General features: G+C 37.1%; 1 pseudogene; it reads left to right on the top strand.

Annotated features, from left to right (window-relative positions):
• Positions 1–4,982: 4,982 nt before the first annotated feature.
• Positions 4,983–6,757, top strand: LOC104100383 (G-type lectin S-receptor-like serine/threonine-protein kinase SD2-5; annotated as a pseudogene).
• The last annotated feature ends 11,236 nt before the right edge of the window (positions 6,758–17,993 follow it).

The following is a 17,993-nucleotide window of genomic DNA, read 5'->3' as shown; positions in this document are numbered from 1 at the left end:
TCATCAATGAAGCATTCCAAGTAGCAGCAATGATTGAGAAGTTGCCTCCGCTGTGGAAGGACTTCAAAAATTATTTGAAACACAAACGAAAGGAAATGTCCCTTGAAGATCTCATTGTTCGGTTGAGAATCGAAGAGGACAATAAAGCTGCTGAAAGGTGAGGCCATGGAAATTCAACAATAATGGGAGCAAATATTGTTGAAGATAACAAAAAGAGGAAGAAAGCTTCTGTTCCGAAATACAACCCAAGCAAGAAGCGGTTCAGTGGAAATTGCTACAACTGTGGGAAAATCGAACACAAATCTACGGAGTATCGTGCTCCGAAGAAAGACAAGAAAAGGGTCAAGCAAACATGGTAGTAAAGCATGATGATGTTGATAACTTGTGTGCCATGCTTTCTGAATGTAACTTGGTGGGAAATCCTAAACAGTGGTGGTTTGATTCTGGAGCCACTCGCCATGTTTGTGCAGTTAGAGAAGCTTTTGCTACTTATGCTCCTGCTGGACCCGGAGAGACAGTTTATATGGGAAATGCTTCAACAGCAAAAGTTGAAGGATATGGGAAGATATTTCTGAAAATGACTTCTGGCAAGGTCATGACTTTGAACAATGTCCTTCATGTTCCCAAAATGAGAAAGAATTTAGTCTCTCCTGGACTTCTTGTTAAGCACGGTTTAAGTGCGTTTTTGTGTCCGACAAGGTTGTCATAAGTAAGAATGAAATATTTGTAGGAAAAGGTTACCTCACCGAGGGCCTTTTCAATCTGAATGTAATGGTTGTGGAAAACAATAATAATATTTCAGCTTCTTCTTACTTACTTGAGTCAAATGATTTATGGCATGTACGTTTGGGTCATGTCAATTATAAAACCTTGCGGAAAATGATTAACTTGGAAGTACTGCCTAAGTTTGAATGCGAAAAATCAAAATGTCAAACATGTGTGGAATCTAAGTATGTTAAACATCCTTATAAGTCAGTTGAAAGGAATTCAAATCCTTTAGACTTAATTCACACAGATATTTGTGATATGAAGTCAATACCATCTCGCGGTGGAAAGAAGTATTTCATAACTTTTATTGACGATGGTACTCGATATTGCTATGTTTACTTACTGAATAGTAAAGATGAAGCAATAGACGCATTCAGGCAATATAAAAATGAAGTTGAAACGCAACTTAACAAGAAAGTAAAAATGATAAGAAGTGATAGGGGTGGTGAATATGAATCTCCTTTTGAAGAAATATGTTTAGAATATGGAATTATTCATCAAACAACAGCCCCTTACATGCCCCAATCTAATGGGATTGCGGAAAGAAAGAATCGCACATTAAAGGAGATGATAAACGCGTTGTTGATAAGTTCTGGTTTGCCACAGAACTTGTGGGGGAAGCCATTCTTACGGCTAATCGAATATTAAATCGAGTGCCCCATAGCAAAACACAATCCATTCCATATGAAAAATGGAAAGGAAGGAAGCCCAACTTGAATTATTTTAAAGTGTGGGGTGTTTGGCAAAAGTGCAAGTTCCTAAACCCAAAAGGGTAAAGATAGGACCGAAAATCGTTGATTGTGTTTTCATAGGATATGCGACAAATAGTAAAGCATATCGATTTCTGGTTCATAAATCAGAAAATCCCGACATTCATAATAATACGGTTATAGAATCAGATAATGCTGAGTTCTTTGAAAATATATATCCGTATAAAAACGAATGTGAGTCGTTTGGTGAAGGATCTAAACGAGCTCGGGAAGAAACAAAAGAAAGTACATGTAATCAGGAGGATCCAAGACGTAGTAAACGTCAAAGAACGTCTACTTCATTTGGACCAGATTTTGTGACTTTCTTATTGGAGAATGAGCCTCAAACATTTAAAGAAGCTATGACTTCTTCGGAATCATTGTTTTGGAAAGAGGCAGTCAATAGTGAAATAGAATCCATATTGAACAACCATACATGGGAATTGGTTGATCTTCCTCCTGGAAATAAACCTTTGGGTTCTAAATGGATTTTTAAGAGAAAAATCAAAAATGATGGCACTATTGATAAATTCAAGGCAAGACTCGTAGTCAAAGGGTATAGACAACGAGAAGGTCTAGACTACTTTGATACATACTCTCCAGTTACAAGAATTACGTCCATACGGATGTTAGTAGCATTAGCTGCAGTGTATGGTCTTGAAATTCATCAAATGGATGTTAAGACGGCCTTCTTAAATGGAGAGTTGGAGGAAGAAATTTACATGGAACAACCTGAAGGGTTTGTGGTTCCAGGTAAAGAAAAGAAGGTATGTAGACTTGTTAAGTCTCTTTACGGACTAAAACAAGCACCCAAACAATGGCATGCGAAATTTGACCAAACAATGTTGTCAAATGGTTTTAAGATAAATGAATGTGATAAATGTGTGTACATTAAAAATGTTCCAAATCATATAGTCATTGTTTGCCTATATGTGGATGATATGCTGATAATGAGTAATGACATTGCCAACATAAATGCTACTAAGCATATGCTCAATAGCAAGTTTGATATGAAAGACTTGGGAGTTGCTGATTTAATTCTGGGAATTAAGATCCATAAGACTCCTCAAGGTCTGGCATTGTCACAATCTCATTATATTAAGATAGTACTTGAAAAATTCAAGCACTTGAGCTTTAAAGTTGCAAAGACTCCAATTGACGTGAATCTTGCATTAGCAAAGAATAAAGGCCAAAGCATATCACAATTGGATTATGCTCGTGTGTTGGGATGCTTAATGTATATCATACACGACCAGATATAGCTTGTGCTATAAGTAAACTGAGTCGATATACGAGCAATCCAGGCCAATCTCATTGGATGGCAATGAAACGAGTTTTGGGATATTTAGAACATACTCAGAACTTTGACTTGCACTACAGTAAATTCCCTGCGGTGATTGAGGGATACTGTGATACAAATTGGATCACCGGTTCAACTGATTCTAAGTCCACAAGCACTATTGGTGGAGGAGCGGTATCTTGGAAGTCGTCCAAACAAACATGTATTGCCCGCTCTACAATGGAGGCTGAATTCATAGCCTTAGATAAAGCCGGTGAAGAAGTTGAATGGCTCCGGAATTTCTTGGAAGACATTCCATTTTGGCCCAAACCGTTGGCACCAATATGCATACATTGTGATAGTCAAGCGGCAATTGGAAGGGCTGGGAGCATTATGTATAACGGTAAATCTCGTCATATACGACGAAGACATAAAACCGTTAGGCAATTACTCTCTAGAGGAATTATCACGATTGACTATGTAAAGTCAAGTGATAATGTGTCGGATTCACTTACAAAAGGCCTAACTAGAGAGGTAGTTGAGAAATCATCAAGGGGAATGAGGCTATGGCCGAGAACAAGTCATTGTGGCGGTAACTCTACCTAGAAAACTAGAGATCCCAAGATCTAGGTTCAAGGAGATCAAACAAAGTCATTAATGACGGTTCAACATTGTCAAATAAAATTTTAGTCCGTTCTCGTGATGAGACAATGTTCAGTACCAAGGATAAAGCATTAAGGCTTTTTAATGATTTCTAAATTTGATACGGGGTATATCAAATAGTGTATCTACAGGATGACACGTTTAGGAATCACCTATGTAAGTGTGAAGTGTTAGCCGCTTCAAGGAGAACTTTGTAAGGCCAGTTCTCTACGCACTTATGAAACCAGGCGGTGTTCATGGCTGAAACGAACACAACAATGAGAACCAAAGACGGTTAAGGGTTGATTGTGTGACTTATGTTTGTCTAGGTATACACCAAAGAACGACGGTTCAAAGATATCAAATCTACCGATTGACCGAGTATATCCGACATAAGTTCACTACGAAAAGTTCAAAGGGAAACCTACTTATCCAGATGCGATTAATCCTTGCTTGCAAATCACACAGTTTTTCCATACATACTTCCGTGATATAGCCATTCCCCATTCATGTGGGGGATTGTTGAGGTTTTTGTTATTTAAGATGAAATAGTCTTAAAATGAGGGTGAATGGAAAATGGAGGGAAAATGAAATTTTTGAGTAAAATTTTAAGTTTCCCTCTTGACAATGAGACATTGTCCCATATTGGAAGAGGAAAAGATTTTTGGTGGGTATATATATAATTGCTCTTCTTGTAGCTCTTAAAGAGTTAAGAAGAAAGCAAGCCTCGCGCTGCCATCGTTGTCGCTGCTCGGCTCGGCTTCGGATTCGGATTCGGATTCGGATTTGGATTTGGTCAAATGATCGATTGATTGATTAATTGTTTGAACCAAATTTATTTGTTAATAGTAAATATTAACGTAAGATTATCCGCATTTGTAACGGATATGTTCCAATCCGTGTATTGACCACCAGCTGCAATAGCAGCCGCCTAATGCTCTTCCCACCATGGCCAAGTGCTTGTTCCACAAACAAGCTAGTGCATGCTCCACCATGGAGGGTGGAGGTTCGTTCATCTTCAAAGCTGACTGCTATATATATGTGCAGCAGCTGTTGAAGAAAGATACAAACCAAACTGAAAACACTCAACTTTGGCTATACATTGCACTCATTCCTCTCAGCATTTCCATACGATTTTCTGAGTTTCTACTCCTTTGTTCTACATTGTTTTAACTTCAAACAAAGCAACTGTAAGTGTGATTTGCTACCGAACTTTGTGTTCGCTGAAACACTGGGGTTTGAAGTACCGCTACACCAGTGTGTGATTCGTTCTATCCTGGGAGGAAATAATCCATAACCTTGGGTACTATGAGGGGATTAAATTCCTTAAGGAAACACTGTGAATTCAGTGGGCTCGAATTAATTACTGTTTCATTACGATAACTTATATTTTCCAGAATTATTATTTACAAATACAGCAATATTGGCGGGACTAACATATACTCCCATTGACCAACCGTAGAAGTGTAGAACTCTATTATTTCTAAGTGCGAAGCCCCAAAGCACAAAGCGAAAAGATCAAAATAATCATCAAAATTTGAACGACCTTGGATACCAATACATGAAACTTGAGCCTGATGGAAGCTTAAAAGTGTATGATTGGCGAGGTCAGTGGAAAGAGGTGGATGATCTCCTGACAAATTTTTATGGTGAGTGTTATTACCCCATGGTCTGCGGAATATACGGTATTTTCTCAAGGGGCCAGTGTAGTTGTCCCAAATCAAGCTCTAATTCAACAAGCTATTTCAGACAGATAGATGATAGGCAGGCTAATCTTGGTTGTTCTGAGGTCACAAGGCTGACTTGTGATGATTTAAATAACCACAGATTTTTGGAACTTCAAGATGTGGACTATTTTGCATTTACTGCAGATATTAGAAACACTGATATGAATACCTGTAAAGATGCATGTTTGAGGAACTGTTCCTGTAAAGCTGCTTTATTTCGTAGTGGTTTAAACTCTTCCGTTGGGGGAGTGCTACCTACCATCCGAGATCTTTTCACTAGCGAATAATGACAAGGCCAGGACAAGGTATGCTTCCAATGCATTTATAAAAGTACAGGTTGAAGTTGAACTAGCAGCTGCAAAAGGGGAAAAGAGTATTAATAGTGCTAAACTGGGCTCTGTCATAGGACTTTCCATCTTAGGCATCATAATTGCAAATACAATTTTCATATTCTCGAAGAAGAGAAAATCCAATGAAGACGAGGAGAATTATCTAGATCACATGCCGGGAATGCCCACTAGATTTTCTTATGATGATCTAAAGGCTCCAACAGAGAATTTTACGAAGAAGCTTGGCGAAGGAGGATTTGGGTCGGTATTTGAGGGGTGCCTGGAAGATGGCACAAAGATTGTAGTGAAATGCCTCGACGGAATAGGCCAAGTCAAAAAATCATTCCTAGCCGAGGTTGAAACTATTGGCAACATACATCATGTAAACTTGGTGCAATTAATTGGCTTCTGTGCTGAGAAATCTCACAGGCTTTTAATATATGAGTTTATGATCAATGGATCACTTGAAAAATGGATTTACCATGGGAAACAAGAGCTTACTCTTGATTGGAACTGCAGGCGGAAGATTATTCAAGACATAGCCAAAGGTTTAGCTTACCTTCACGAAGAATGCAGGCAAAAGATTCTACATCTGGATATTAATCCCCCAAACATACTCCTAGATGAGAAGCACAGCGCTAAGCTCTCTAACTTTGGGCTTTCAAAGCTAATTGATCGGAATCATAGCCAAGTCATGACTACGATGAGAGGCACTCCTGGTTATTTGGCTCCTGAATGGCTTAGTGGAGTTATAACAGAAAAGGTAGACGTCTACAGCTTTGGCATTGTGATCTTGGAAATTTTGAGTGGAAGAAGACATTTTGAGGCATCCGAGTCAGAAGAGCAAAGGGTAATGTTGAACTTATTCAAGAAAAAGGCAGAGGAAGGGAAATTGGAGGATCTTATTGATAAGCATAGTGAAGATATGCAGTCTTACAAAGAAGAAGTAATAGAGACTATGCAGATTGCTGCCTGGTGTTTACAAAGTGATTACACAAAGAGGCCTTCAATGTCAATGGTTGTCAAGTCAATGGAAGGTGTTTTGGATGTTGAAAAGAATCTGGACTATAGCTTCTTTAAGCCACAAACAATGAGTAAATTACCAAATATTACTTTTTCAGATTCAACTCCTTTACAGTTTACTACCTTCAGTCCTATCAGGCCCAAGATGATTTTGCTGCTAGAAGTTAAGATTTTTTATTTTTTTTTCAATTTATTCATGCAAAGTTTGTTCAATGTGTACTTACTTCTTTCTTCATTCACTTATCACAACTTTCTCCAAATTGTACAGACTATTCACTCCAAATGACTCACCACTCTATAATGCTTTGCACACTCCAATGAAAAAAGTTTCAATAATTACAAATTCTGCTACTTCATTTCAGCAAGAATTTCATAATTTTCAAGGCTGCTGCCTAACATATCAAATGGATAAGTAAATCATTAGCAAGCATCTGCAACATATGCAAAATAAAAGAAAGACAAAAACAACTACAGTAGATTCTTAAAGTTCTCAGCCAACCTGAATGACTTTAACAAATGCTGTAGTAAGTGGCCTCCAATGTCAAACTGTTGTGCCGCCTATTCATGCTTCAATACGACCTCCTCAGTCCTCAGAAACGAGAATCACACGAGCATGAAAACTACAGGTATTTCATGCCTTCGCAATTTCTACGATTAAGTGATATTCTAAGAGACGAAACATGATATATAGGAGTATCTCTTTAAATTACTGATGCAATAGATTAGAGAGGGGAGAAGGTTCTGGAAACTTGTGGAGAGGACAGCTGAAAAATACTGAAGTTGAGTTGAGTCTTCTTATATATATATAGGTACGCACTACGCCACTAACTCAGCTGTGATTGGCCCATATTGTTCCGGATGTTAATGTTAATTAAGTACATCCTCTGTCGGTGTTACAGTTTCTAGAGTCAATTTTTTTTTAATTTTATCGTGATTCCGGACATAGAGTTTTTAAGTTTTCCGGATAAAATTTATATACTATTTGAAATTGAAATCATCTTAAAAATTATTATAAATTATGATAATTAACAATCTATATATATATATATATATATATATATATATATATATAAAATTGAGGGAAAGAGTGTTTATGTGGCACTTCTCAAAAGCTAGAAATTCCATTTATCTTTACCCACATTTTTTTGGATTATTATGTTATTTTAGCCGTTTACCTCATTAGTTAACCATTTAGCCAAACGTTTCATTGAAACGTCACTCACTTATTGAGTCACAATTAAAGCACCGTTTCAAAGCTTCCCTCTACCTTTTCAATTATACGTTTGCTTTCCCTAAGAAAGCCAAAAAACCTTGACTTCCTCTTCTTCCCATTAATCTACTTAATTACGCTTCTTTTATTTTCTTCTTTCTCACACACAATTTCACATACATTTACATGTGTATATTAGAAAATACAGATGCATTTAGCATCAGTGGAAGAATGATCGAAGAAACAGAGCACAAAAAGAGTTAGTAAAGGTTGTTTGATGAATTAATTGTAATAGAGTCCTTTTTTTTAATGATACAATTCAGGAGAGGATTTGCACGAAAAAAAAATGAGAAATTGGAGCCTGGAGGCATGATGATACACATGGGAAGACCGGCAAGAACAAGATTTTTGGTAAATAGTATTACAAGTAACCTTTTTTATTTACTTCATGTTAAAGATCAGATTTTATTGCGTATAGATAAATTTCGTGATATTGTAATTAACGTAAAAGAATTAAAGTAAACCCTTTTATAAGTATTCTCACATTTTCTAATTATTATATTATCCCTCAAACATTTTCTTTTATTCTATTTAGATTACTACAATTGAGCAATATTAATGTGATTATATGAAGTTGTCATGATTTACAATTTACAATTTACATGGTAACATCATAGGTTTGAACTGTTTTGTTACATATTTTTTACAGTCTATATTAATTATGTGAAAGGATAAATAATTTTGAAGTGTTAGTGGAACAGAAAGAAACAAGAACTCAAAAGAATTCGACTAGACACTTTTTCCTCCATGCTTATATGTGAAACAAAAAAAAATAATCTTGAAACAAAAGAAGCAATTTTGAATATTTTCTCAGAGAAATACTAGAAAATAAAACTTCATAGGCATGAAGTGGGTGAAGGGATGGGCCAAAGTTTCTGTCTTTTTTAGTAACAGTAGAAAAGAGGAGAGAAAAAGGAAGTAGCTGTAGGAAAAGAAAGAAAAAGAATAAAAAATGATAGACGATACAAGAGATACTATCATTTTTGCTCGAATGAGAACCTTATTAATTTAGGGGATGAATAATATCATTATTCAATTGGTAATATCATTATCCCTTTTGTCACGACTCATTTTCTGAACAAGTCGTGACCGGAACCCGATCACTAAACATGACCGAGCGAACCATCTGTGCTTACCAAATCTATTATAACTTCAAACTTTATATGCAACAAGGCAATACTTTAACCAAATACTTTTGATTAATTTAAATATTTAAAATAAATCAAATCCAAAACTTTATTCGTATTAACTACTGAAATACTACTAAATTATTATCAAAAACATTTGAATCTTAACTCACCGACTGTGTCTATGAAGCCTCTACTGATAAACTGACGCACTGCTCAGGACATGAGATTTCCTGGCCAGGTCTCTAAGTGAACAAAGAAATAGCTAAATAAAGATGACACTAAGGAGTACTCCACGAACAACAGCGGAGCTCACCAATTGCACTGGAAGTGAGGGAAGTCCTAACCCGTAGCATGCTCGCCTGCAAAACCGGTTCCTACGTTGTACCGTAGACCAACGTAGGTTCCCAAAAGAGAACGTCAGTACCATCCATTGTACTCAATGAGTCTCAACGACAGGGACGAAACTTTAATAGCATATACATTACAAGCAAAGATTATAAATGCATGTAAAACATAAAGCTTATAAGAACAATTCTAAAATAATTGCATAATAGCAGTTTATGAATATTCTAAAAGAAATTCTTTCCTTTTTTTCTTTAAAAAAAAAATACATCACTTTATACTTTGGGAGTTCCAACCATCCTGACTTAATTCTGTCTCAGTCACCGTGTGATCGGCACGGGTTCGATCCCAACCTGATCGAATAGGCCCAATCCACAAGGTGTCACTCGCTTCATGGTTCTCAGCGCTCATGTGCTATACCTTAGCTTGGCTAGGCAAATTCTTAGCAACGAGACCCTCGGCTCGTGTGCTCCCTACTTTGGCACAAGTAGTTTCAGGAAGTCAACGCCTTGGTCAGGACCCTCGGCCTGGACGATGACCCCTTCTCAGAATAGAGGATACTCCCAAAAATCTTTTCTTTCTAAAACTTCTTCTTGTGACTTTTCAAGTCTAAATCTTTTCTGAAACACCCTATGCATACTCATGCTGGCATCCTTAAATGTAAAGCATGGTATAAGAATGAAATAAATATTCAAAAGTATATCTAAAGATTCTTGCTCCTTCATGAATTTTCAACATGAAAATGGCATATAAGAATAACACAAAAATCTGAAAATTTATGCACATATATCATAATAAATCATCTAAACTTTAGCTAGAACAATTCTAAGTTAATAAGTACTCACTCTCTCCAATTAAGTACATATAAACTCTTTTAAGCAATTCATCAAACACCTTGTATGCGTGATTTTGTGAGTTAAACCACTTTAGTAAAGGGTTATATCAACTCACCTCAAAACTTCTCGAGCCAATACGTAGGCCCCAATCCAATTTATACCCGTCAAATAATCTATTCTACAACAACCAGTGTATTTTAACCAATTTTAAAGTTTCACACCTAAACATGAAATTTACTGTGATACAGAGAAAGAAGGAAATTAACTATCCAATTCTTAAATTGTAGGATAATTGAGAATAGAAAATTTTATATACCTGCGCTCAAGAACTAGTTAGTTGTAAAGAAACCTAGAATTTTCGTTGTCCGCCTCAATAGTTCCTGGGACTTGCTGCGTAAAGAAGCCGCTGTTTCTTATCCTTAAAAGTCCTTCATTTTTCTGTTTCATATAACAAGGCTTTAAGCCCTTTTACTTACAGCAGCCCACTTTATGGGCTTTAGGTCTAATCCCCCCTTTTTTTTTCTTTTTTTTTTTTTGACTTAACTTCTATTTAATGATACTCACTTCTAATAACTAATAATATCAACTTTATTAATATTCCCTATTTGTATATCCAATTATTTATAAATAGGGAAGTAACTCAAAAGTCAATCACAAGGGTTTAAATCTGTAATAGAAGTATAATTTTTTTTTTATGCACTTAAGGCAAGATTAAAAAAAATATATTAAATTCTATATTTAGCGTGTGTTGAAACTTTTATAGATTTGAGGAGTGTTACAATCTTCCCTCCTTAAAAACTTTCGTCCTCGAATGTTGCTAGGGCCTTATTATTATGCTAACAATCATTCCTTAATTCCTTGAACTTCTTAAGTTTTCTTAGCACTACTCACTTTCCAAAGGGACTCTAAATTTTGGCTAACTCCCTAAATTTTCAAAAATTTTGGCAGAGTTTCCCTTGTAAATTGGACTATCCAAAAAAAATGATATCCTTGTTACCAATACCACAACTACACCAACAACAATCAAATATACCATAACAGGCCATTCATAGGCACCATACACAGCTCATAAACTAATTACTCATACTCCGGCAAAGAGGTACCACAATAACCAACCAAAACCTAAAGCACAACACTTCAGCGAAAAGTAAATAACTTTAATGAATTAAATATACTCTGGCATGGAACTAAATTATTAAATAACTAAATATACTCTGATAGAAACTAAATTACTTCAACAACTAAGTGTAATCTAGCAAGGACATAAACACATGCTAACTTGTATTTAATAAATAAAATATATATGCCAAGCCAAACTTAGGTTCACATACCTTTTTCCTCAAATAAATATGGATATTTCTTCCTCATATCTTCCTCGACCTCCTACGTAGCCTCTTTTGAATCATGATTACTCCACAAAACTTTTATCGATGCTATATCTTTTGTTCTCAACTTTCTTACTTGCCTATCGAAAATTTCTATAGGTACCTCTTCATAAGTCAAGCCTTCTTTAATTTCTATGGTATCGGCAGGTATTATATGCGACTCATCATGAATGTACTTTCTAAGCATAGACACATGAAAAACAGGATGAACAGAGGACAACTCAACGGGCAACGCTAGCTCATAAGCCACGTTTCCCTTCTTTTCTACAATCTCATAAGGTCCAATAAATCTAGGACTAAGTTTCCCCTTCCTACCAAACCTCATAACTCCTTTCATTGGTGAAACTTTCAAAAATACCTTGTCACCAACCATGAACTCTAAGTCACGATGCCTCTTGTCAGAATAGGACTTTTGACGATTCTGAGCCGCTTTTAGTCTTTCTCTGATTAGCTGGACTTTCTCTAAGGCCTCACAAACAAACTCTGGACCAATCAATGGAACCTCTACTGGTTCCAACCCACTGGAGACCTACATATTCGCCCATACAACGCTTCATAAGGAGCCATACCAATGCTGGTCTGATAGCTGTTATTGTAAGCAAATTCTATAAATGGCAAGTGATCATCCCAATTACCTCCAAAATCTATAACACATGCCCGCAGCATATCTTCGAGTGTCTGAATGGTCCTTTCTGCCTGGCCATCGGTCTGTGGATGGAAAGCGGTGCTCAAATTGACCTTGGTACCTAATCTTTTCTGAAATGCCTTCCAAAAATGCGTCGTGAACTGAGGGCCTCTGTCAGATATGATTGAAACTGGAGTACGATGCAATCGGACTATTTCTTTGATGTACAACTGTGCATACTGCTCTGCGGAATCTGTCGTCTTTACTGGTAGGAAATACGCGGACTTTGTCAGTCGGTCTACAATAACCCAAATTGAATCATGCTTGCGGTATGTGCGAGGTAGACCTACTACGAAATCCATATTAATCATCTCCCATTTCCACTGTGGTATTTCTATATCTTGAGCTAGGCCACCAGGCCTCTGATGCTCGGCTTTGACTTGCTGGCAATTCAAACATTTAGCCACATGATCTGCTACTTGCTTCTTCATGCCTTTCCACCAATACAAGCCTTTCAAGTCCAGATACATTTTGGTAGCACCTAGGTGGATAGAGTACCTCGAGCTGTGAGCTTCTTCCATTATGGCCTTTCTAAGACCATCTACATCAGGCACACATAACCGATCATTCAACTTTAAAACTCCGTCACTTCCTAGAGTGAAAACAGTGATTTCTTTGTTTCTGACTCCTTCTTTTAACTTCACTAAGTACGGATCTTCGTCTTGCTTAGCCTTAACATGCGCAACAAGGGAGGATTGCGCTAAGGCATAAGCAGTTATACCTCCTTCTTAGGTCTCATCCAATCTAATCCCATCATTTGCTAGTTTTTGAATTTCTCGACCCAAAGATCGCCTTTGTACTGCAAGATGGGCCAAGACACCCATTGACTTCCTACTAAGTGCATCTGCTACCACATTAGCTTTGCCCGGGTGATAAAGGATATTGATGTCATAATCTTTCAATAGCTCGAGCCACCTTCTTTGTCTCAAATTTAATTCTTTTTTCTTGAAAATGTACTGGAGGCTTTTGTGATCTGTAAACACTTCAGAATGCTCGCCATAAAGGTAGTGTCGCCATATCTTTAATGCAAACACCACTGCTGCAAGTTCCAAGTTGTGAGTGGGGTAGTTCTTTTCATGATTCTTTAACTGCCTGGAAGCATAAGCAATAACTTTTCCATCTTGCATAAGAACACAACCAAGACCCACTCTAGAGGCATCACAATACACTGTGAATCCACCCGAACCTGTCGGCAAGGTTAACACAGGTGTAGTGGTCAACCTCAACTACTAACTACTCGTTGGCCCATTCTCATATCAATATTCCGCGTAATCTTTCTTACGTTATTTCCTTTATCTTAACTTACGTCTCGCACTGGCTCCTTATTTATCAATAACATCTCGGGCAGAAACCCTTACTTCTCCTTGACGTTGTGCTTGCATAATGTTCTGGAATCGTAGCATATCTGTAAGATTTGGATAAGTGCAAGCTCATTCCTTTTTTATTTTTTTTATCGCATTCTTCCTTTACCATTCCATAATTACTGGAACCACTTAATTCTGACTTTATGCCATATCACTCCATATTCCCCCTTTAGGGGAGTACTAAGATTTAGCGCTACGACAATCAACTTATAGATGTTTTACCTCTTTATCTTTGGCGTCTTCTCACATCATCGATGATCCTTACTCGTCTTGTGGTAATCCTTCTGTACCAAGGATAACAAATTTCCTTACTCGCGAGGGTGACACTTAGTATAACTGGCACATACAGTCCCTTAAGCTTAACTTTGCTCACATTGCTTGCTTAAGGGAAGCGTCTTCCTGAATGACCTTTCTCTGAATTTCTCATGAATATTATTTTATTGTCCATTCTATTATCGCCGGAATGCAATATGAAATTCTCATGATGTCGACCATTATCATATCACTCAGTTCCTAATTCATGTTTAGTTTATCTTGTTCACCAGCCCATACTGATTTATATTACTTTAGGGTCTAACTTTTCCTTCTGGTAGTCGCGTTGGAGTCAGGAACTTATTTCTCGAAATGAGGATATGACTTTATGGCCTATACTCTTTTGTTGTCTCAAGGCCTGTCACCTCTCGTCTTTTCCTTTACTTGACTATAGACTCAATAATACTATCATCTTTTTGATCTACCGTTGTCATCCATGTATCACATCTTACTCATAATGCTTCATTATCTCTCTTCTTATTTTTCTGCTAATATTTATGTCTATCACTTTATTCTGAAAACTCGAACAAGATATTCTTTTGCTTTTAGCTCCCCTTGCTCCATCTATTTGCTCTTCGGGTTGCCTAACATTCTCTCTTTACTAGGGACGGGAGCCAAACTAAGGTAATATTTATCCCTTCAGGATTCTAGTGCCTATCTTTGAACATTCTAGTATTCATATCTAGCTGTGCTATTCTAGAGTGCACCATATGGGTATCTCACAAGGAGATCTATTAGCACATTTACAATATCCTTCGAAAATTTAAACTAACGCAAACAATCCATCTACCATTTTGGGTTACTCTAACCCCAGCCGGATCCTGACATCCCGTCCTTCTCTTAAACCATATCTGTTAGCTCCCATAGGGCATAACTAAGATGGGTGTGGCCGATTGTACATACCTCTGCTACTGTTGAAGGTAACTCAAAAGGCTTATATTTCTCTGCCTGAATTGTAAATACTGATAATTTTCATTGACTGGGCGCCTCGTACCCTTCTTTTACTTGTTGAAACTTATATCTACCTTCTGAATCTCTCATTGCTTTTCACCATATGGGTGGATAGATATTCATGCCTTAGGGCTCTGATACCACTTTTGTCACGACTCAAACCGATGGGCCACGACGGAAATCCGGTACCTTACTCAACCGAGTACCAACATAACGTATCTTTTCGTATCATGCTATCATAGGAAAATGAGATGGAAAGGCTGACGTGGGATAACTAGAATAAAACACGTAACACCAACTTATGCAAAAGAAGTACGGGCCTATAAGGCCAACGCGATCTTTTATATACTTAAAACAAAGGCCGACAAGGCCATACAAGTATCCGTATATATGGCATCTGTCTACAAGCCTCTAAGAGTACATAGATATCATAAAGGTCGGGACAAGGCCCCGCTATACCAATCAATACATGTCCTAATCATACTGACCAATAAGCAACTCCGGAGCAAATGGAGTGCACCAACATCTTCCGATGAGCTGATAGCCTACTTGGAGGATTCTCGAACTGTCTATCGGGACCTGCGGGCATGAAACGCAACGTCCCCAGGAAAAAGGGACGTCAGTACAAATAATGTAACGAGTATGTAAGGAATGAAAATTAGTAAATAATAGACATGAGAGAAACATGGCGTAAAAGAATCAACATGTATGTCTGAATTGTTCTGTAAATCATTTAATATTATAATGTCATGCATATGCGTATAAATGTCATACCATGCATAGGTATATGCGTTCATAACATCATCACATCTCTGAGGGTATCCCATCATATCATCTCGGCTACTATGGGCAAAATCATCAACGTATACTGGCTGATCAGGTGGTGGTGCGTATATAATGCCGTAACATTTTCCCATATCCCATATACATATAATATACATAAATACGCGTATATAACGCCATCTAGTGATGGGTCAATCTAAATGAATGCAATGCATGAGAAGTATGTCAATAAAATTTCTAAGAATGTCATAAGACCATGATGCCTTTGATTAATATCATGAAGTAAACTTTATCAACTTACGTATTTTCTGAGACCCATGAATAGATGATAGAATAATAGGACACATGGAGAATCAAGATCATAGGCATATCTAGCATTTCTATGAATAGAGTCATTTATGGAAGTTGTGCCTTTGCTTGTTTCGTTTGTATCGTATGGATCATGCCAAAAGAAAGAAGGGATAGCCTTAACATATCTAAACTGATTCTCTTGACAATCCCTGTAACACATGTCTTTTGCGAGAAGACGTAATGGCAGATCGAAGTATGGAAAAATTCGTATAATATTCTTGAGAAAGATTGTACCGTGCTCTCTTAGAATTTCAAATCCCGTTACTATTATGCAGTATAACTTCGTATGAAATATTTGAAGCAAATCACGTTGCTATTGAAAAATATGATCTTTGCTGAAGCATTTTCATCCGTTAGTAAGTGTGACCATCTTCATTTGGTGATTTTAGACAATACTTTTGTATTCGTGGGTGTGGGCCCTACTTGTGATGACTAAGCCACAAAAATTCCTCCAAATGTGCCACCTTAGCATATAACTTAAGAGTCACTAATTGACTAAAGACTTTGCTGCCACATTAAATTTCCAAAAGCTTATCCAAAGATTTTAACTAATTATCCACCAATTTCTTAATCAATTTGTTAATATCCAATTAACTAACAATTAACCAATTACTCACATAATTAAGAATTATCTCAAATTACTTATAATACTACTCACTTTTAACACACTTTATACATCTTGCTATCATGGTCATGTGGTGCCTTGTATGACACTAGTCCATAAATATGGGATATTATAGCTTGGACCGTATTTTATCCCAAAATATCAAACTTCGACAAAATTCGTTTTCTTCGAATTGCTTACCCTCTCACCTTCACGAATTTACTCATCACTTGTTTGAAATAGCATAATGCTTATAATCTAAAATAATCTCATTCCCGAACTTATGTCGATTAACTTACGATAAAATTTTAACATACGAAAATGCGGGATGTAACATCTTATTTTCGAGCTTCCATCAATTTACTTATGGCGTATTTTCACGTACGAAAATATGGGGTGTAATATGTCACCTCACGTATACGGCCTTCACATGACACAATTAATACAAGTGACGCAAATCATAAAGGGTAGTTCCCCCACACAAAGTTAGGCAAGATACTTACTTCAAAGAAGCTAGACCTATACTCTAAAATGACTTGCTCGAGTAAAACAACCTCCGGACGGATCAAATCTATCCAAACCATAATCATTTTCCTTTGAATCAGCCGCCCCCCCTTTCCCTCTCCTCTCTTTATTCTCTCAGCTCACAGAACCAAATCAATCACAAACCTTGCACGAATTCGTGCAAGGTCAGCCATAAAATCATCTCTTCTGTCTCTCCCAGTCGTGATTCTCGATGGTTCCCTTCCCTTTTTATCACTTCAAATTCAAGTGCCCAAATCTGAAACCCTAGATTCAACAATGCAACATCAAACCTCCAGATTTCTCTTATGCGCTGTTAAATCCATGGAATACATGGCTATTTCTTCATCATCATCACTGTTATTCTTTGTCCAGAGGTCAAGCGTAGTGACCTATAGATATTGGGGATATATTTCCAGTTGTTGCAAATGCGACCAAAATGCTCGCAAAAGCGTCCCTAGCCAGTTTGAAAATACGAACCATTCCCTCGCAATTGCGAGATACCCAACCCATGCCCATGTTCATAAATGCGAGATCTGCAGATCAACACCATAACTGAAAGCACACTAGCTATTGCGTTTCATCCAAAACTCATCCGTAGCACCTTTGAAACTCACCCGAGCCCTCGGGCTCTAAACCAAACATGCACATAAGTGTAATAACATCATACGAACTCGTTCGTGCTATAAAATCACTAAAATAATATACAAAACTACGAATTGAATATCACAACGAATGAAATTTTAAAGGGAAACTCAAGTGCAACTAGAATCGCAACTGAGCATCGGAATCATATCAAACCAACTCCGAATTGCATCAAATTTTGCTGACAAGTTTCAAATACAAAACAGACCTATATGAAGTCCCAAAATCAAAATTTGAATATGATAGCCATGAAGTCAATCTAAAATCAAACCTAGGAAATTTTCAAACTTTTAAAT

The sequence above is a fragment of the Nicotiana tomentosiformis genome, chromosome 7 (genome assembly GCF_000390325.3).
Source record: "Nicotiana tomentosiformis chromosome 7, ASM39032v3, whole genome shotgun sequence".
Lineage (NCBI taxonomy): Eukaryota > Viridiplantae > Streptophyta > Magnoliopsida > Solanales > Solanaceae > Nicotiana > Nicotiana tomentosiformis.
The sequence above is the reverse complement of the archived record's forward strand: the minus strand, read 5'-3'. Positions and strand labels throughout refer to the sequence as shown.